General features: G+C 35.0%; 1 pseudogene; it reads left to right on the top strand.

Annotated features, from left to right (window-relative positions):
- Nucleotides 1–1,550: 1,550 nt before the first annotated feature.
- On the top strand, nucleotides 1,551–4,372 carry LOC137725107 (2-oxoglutarate-dependent dioxygenase 19-like; annotated as a pseudogene).
- Nucleotides 4,373–4,616: the final 244 nt, after the last annotated feature.

Below are 4,616 nucleotides of genomic sequence, written 5' to 3'. Positions count from 1 at the left end.
AGTTAATGTCCAAAAGTGATATTCAGGTCAATAATTTTGGATTCATTATCAGATTAATGGACTGCATGTCACTTTTAATTAATTCAATAAATTGGGTCATACAGGGTCGATTGTAGAAGCAAAAATAATGCTAAAATTATAGCATTGGGTCGAAAATACCATAGCCCAAAAATTGGGTTGGATGCTGTGAGCAAAAGGCATTGGTATGGCTACAATAGCAACCCATGGAGTGGCTTTAGGACACGGGCCGAGTGACAGGAATCCAGCAGCAAGCTCCTGGTAAGATTGGGCCGAGAACATAGCGCAGGGGCATGCCTATATGCTTACGGGTGCGAGAGAAACCCCAGTTGCAGCTGGGTTTCTAGTTGGGGCCCAAGGGGTGGGCACTAGTCAGGCCCAGCGAAGTACTGGGCTGTGGGTTTGTGCGTGCGAGGACTAAGCCCAAACCCATGGGAAGGGACCTAACCAACTGGGTTGTGGGAATGATTGCAAGCCGGGGCAACAACAAGGCCCAACAAGCACAAAGGCTTGCTGGCAGGCGATCCAAAAATGTTTGGTGGGTGCGAGGCTTTAGGCCTTGTCAAGATTGACCCTTGGCCAAGGCCTAGTTATTGTGATGGTCAGTTAGGCTTTAGGCATCGACTTTGCCGACGGTGGTGGTGCCGTGTGTCCAATTTTTCCTTTTTTTTTTTTTTTTTTTCTCGAAATTGTTAGGGTTTTACAAACCCTAGATTTGCTTCTAATTTATGAATATACTTTGACTCACATATTCCACATAGCAAATATAATTGCATAATGCATGAAACAAATATATGGAACATATACAATATATATATATATATGTATGTATATGTGTGTGTATATATATATATATATATCAGAAGGTAAATATAAATGTAGGGGGTTCATGCATTATGGGGAATGTTTTCATGCTTCATGGTCATTTCAAATGTCTTACTTTATTTTAAGCGTACTTGATTGGCAGAAAACAATAAAAGTCTTTGTAGAAAAGATCATTCTCGGAAAGCCGGAATTGTATCTCGAATGCGTTGTATCACGTTCAAAGAAAATTTAAATTGAATCAATAGCATGTAGATCAATTTAATAAAATTATAAATTAGTCATAAAAAGAATGATTAAAACGTAATACTCCCCTGATTGAAGATCAAACTCTGTTTAGCGCAGCATTAAAAACGTGCTGATAACGTGTTGTAGGCATAATTTACTGAACAATTATGAAGGCTAGAAAGAGAGAGAGAGAGCGTGCGGCATAGAGAGAGTAGAGAGAGATGTGTAATTGTAGGATGTCTTTTATTCCACCCCAGTGTGCCTTTGTTTATAGTAGTATGGAAGGTTAGTTCCTTGTGCCTTTATTTATAGTAGTATGGAAGGTTAATTCCTTACCCTTTTAGAATTACAACTCTAATAGGATATTAACTACTAAAGAGAATATTCAAAGATATCCCTAAATACACTAGAATTTATAGAATCACATTTCTAATATAATAGGACTACAACACTGATAAATGATATATAAGTTTGAACTGGTAATGTCCATGCTGTTTTTTTAGGTGACAAATCATGGGATCCCATGTAGCCTGATGGAGAGTGTTATCAGTTGGCTTTCCAAATTGATCAGTTGTATGAGGATAAGCAACAATATGAAACAAATGATCCGACGGATAGAATTAGACTCTTTTTGGGCCGCAACACTAGAAGAGAGCTTTCCCACATGAGAACACATCCCACCTTTCATTGTTTAAAAATTTACGCCAATTCTACGTAAGCCAGCTTTCAAACAAATGCATTCACACGTCAATAAGTTTGCAGCGGTAATTGAATTTCACACAATATAGACGGTTCTTATTGTTGATATTCATTACAGAATAGCCTTAGAATCGATCACCCTAACTTAACATGAATCCACAATATACATAGGAGAAGCTTCTCAAGGGGTATTTAGTTAAATTTTAGAAAAATTGAGATAGGTTATCACACAAATGTCACCCATATATCAATCATGATTAGCGATATACTGGTAATAAATAAAGAATACCTATCCCGTTTTTATAAAGTGCAAAGAAAACTTGTAACATGGAGCCACATTTTTCTTGTGTGCGTATAGATTTGTTCCCTCAAATATTTATATATGGCAAATAATTAATAATTAGATCTCTTAATAGTCACGATCGCAACATGGGGCTACATTTTTTTTGTTTATCTTTTATATAAAGCCAACACAAAAAGGTGAATAGTATTTTTGGTGTCCCCAAGCTTCAACAAAAATATGTGGACAAAAATGCCCTCAAGACAAAAAACTTCAAAGACATCCCAAAATAATGCATGAAAGAAGGCAGGGGTATTTTCATCATTTTAACAATATTTTTTTAATAATTAATTTTTTTGTGCTTTTTTATTTTATTTTATTTTTTATAATTAGTATCTCACAATAAGCTAGTAAATAATGTGATTCAATTTCTCTATTTTTAAACACGTTCAAAGCATCTTAAGAGACGTGTAATGCCAGTTATAAAAAAAAAATATTTGACATGCTAATAATAATGTGATTAAATTAATTGTCAAATGATTTTTTTTTTTAACAAACGATATTATATACATTAAGGGAATGTGGTGGGCTTAGCCTTACAATGAGCTAGCAATAATGTGATTCAATCAGTTGTTCATTCAATATTATTTTCTTTATTTTTAAACAATTTCAAAACATTTTAAGAGGCATTTAATGCTGATTATAAAAAAAGGTCATTAACACGCTGATAATAATGTGATTAAATTAGTTGTCAAATGATTGTTTTTTTTTTTTTTAACAAACGATATTATATACACTAAAGGGGAGTGGTGGGCTTAACCTCACAATGAGCTAGAAAATATGTGACTTCAGCTGCTTTAATTGGTTTATGAGGGTTTTCTTCTAGTATGATCTAAAATTATTCATTTACTTCAAATATTTGACTATCCTTTTGTCAATTTATGCATATGAATACATTTAAAATATGTAAGTTATGCGTAGCATACCGTGATTCAAAAAATACGCACGTGCAAGAAGGCTAGTTTGATCGAAAGCAGGAGCTTACAAGAGTAAAGTGAGAGAATGCATGAAATGGGAATCGAGTTACTTAAGAGGGATTTCAAAATCTTTTGGGCTTGAAGAATGCTACATGGAAAATGAAGTTGAAGTCCGGCTACAATATTTTGGGACCAAATTACTATCCAGCACTGTCCAATTTCTCGGATCCTAAGAATCAGATTGGCCAATTCCCTCATAGTGATCCTAGTCTACCGGTCCTCGTTGCACAAAACGTGGGCAGGGGAGTTCAGATACAGCACCAGGGGAAGTTGCTCGATGCAGATTCTCCTCCTGGTTCCATTCTTGTCATTTTGGATGACCATAAGGAGGTGCGTCCGAGTTACTAAAAATGATGGTGGTGATAAATAGCATTACTCAATTAATAATAATAATAATTAACTATCCACGAAAATCTCATGACTTTATCTGATAGGGAAAGGAAGAAAAAAAAAATACTTGAAGAAACTTGGATGAATTTATCTACTTGCAACAAATAAAATTAAAAGTTCATGTGGTTTTCGATTTGAGATTTTTTATTTTATTTTATTTTTTATAATAAAGATAATCTTTGAGGGAATATCAAAAAAATAGTAGTTTAGACCGTTAAAATAAAAGGAAAACTAATGAAAATGGTTTGAAAACTTTGAGTTTTAACGATAAGGATAAAATAAAGGGTAAAGTGAATAGTACCATAATTGACTTTTTAGTGTAAAAATGTGGTTTTTCGTTAAAGTGAACAGTATCGGGAACTTTTCGTTAAAATTCCCTTAAAAAGAAAAACTAATGAAAATACAAGGAAGACGCTACAATGGTATAGGTCGGATAAGTTTATTTGAGGGATCTGAGATAAAAATGGACTATCTAATATGGACTTTTATTTTCTCAATATCTCACATCATAGGATGGAATAAACATTCAAAAACAAAATTGGATTACAAAAAACATTTTTCATTAATTCCAAATGAACGCGAGCAAGCACAGTTCTTATCTTCATTCATCAACTCCACTGCTAATTTTGTATCTTGATTAATTTCATGATGCATGGCAGAGTCTCACCGATAGGAAGTACAAGAGCTTGGTGCATCGGGTGGCTTTGAACACCCAACTGAAACGGACGAGTTTGCCCTTCTTTTTTGACCACGCAGTGGTCAGGCCTGAACCAGAGTTTGTAGATGAGCACAACCCACCTCTTATCGTGAGATGACTTATAGGGACTACTTGGAATGCAATTCTCAGTACCATGTGATTGAAGCGAAAACAAACTTGATCAATCACGTTCGACTCTAAAGCACCCAATTAAGCTGTTTCTTCAGATTAAAAATAAATTGTAATAATTGTATGAATAAGCATTATGTATACCTGTGGGAGCTTGCCAAACTCCGTCATACAAGATATTGTCACTTTGAGCAGATTCTTGCTATATACGGTACCGATCCTCAGGGTGGCAATGACTGTCCATTCGAATTGTGGCTTCGCCTCTTTTTCTCCCTCTGCATTCCCTCTAATGGCATGAGGAGGGGCAACATTACCT

The sequence above is a fragment of the Pyrus communis genome, chromosome 2 (assembly GCF_963583255.1).
Source record: "Pyrus communis chromosome 2, drPyrComm1.1, whole genome shotgun sequence".
NCBI classification, from domain to species: Eukaryota; Viridiplantae; Streptophyta; class Magnoliopsida; order Rosales; family Rosaceae; genus Pyrus; species Pyrus communis.
This window is presented reverse-complemented; position numbering and strand designations above follow the sequence as displayed.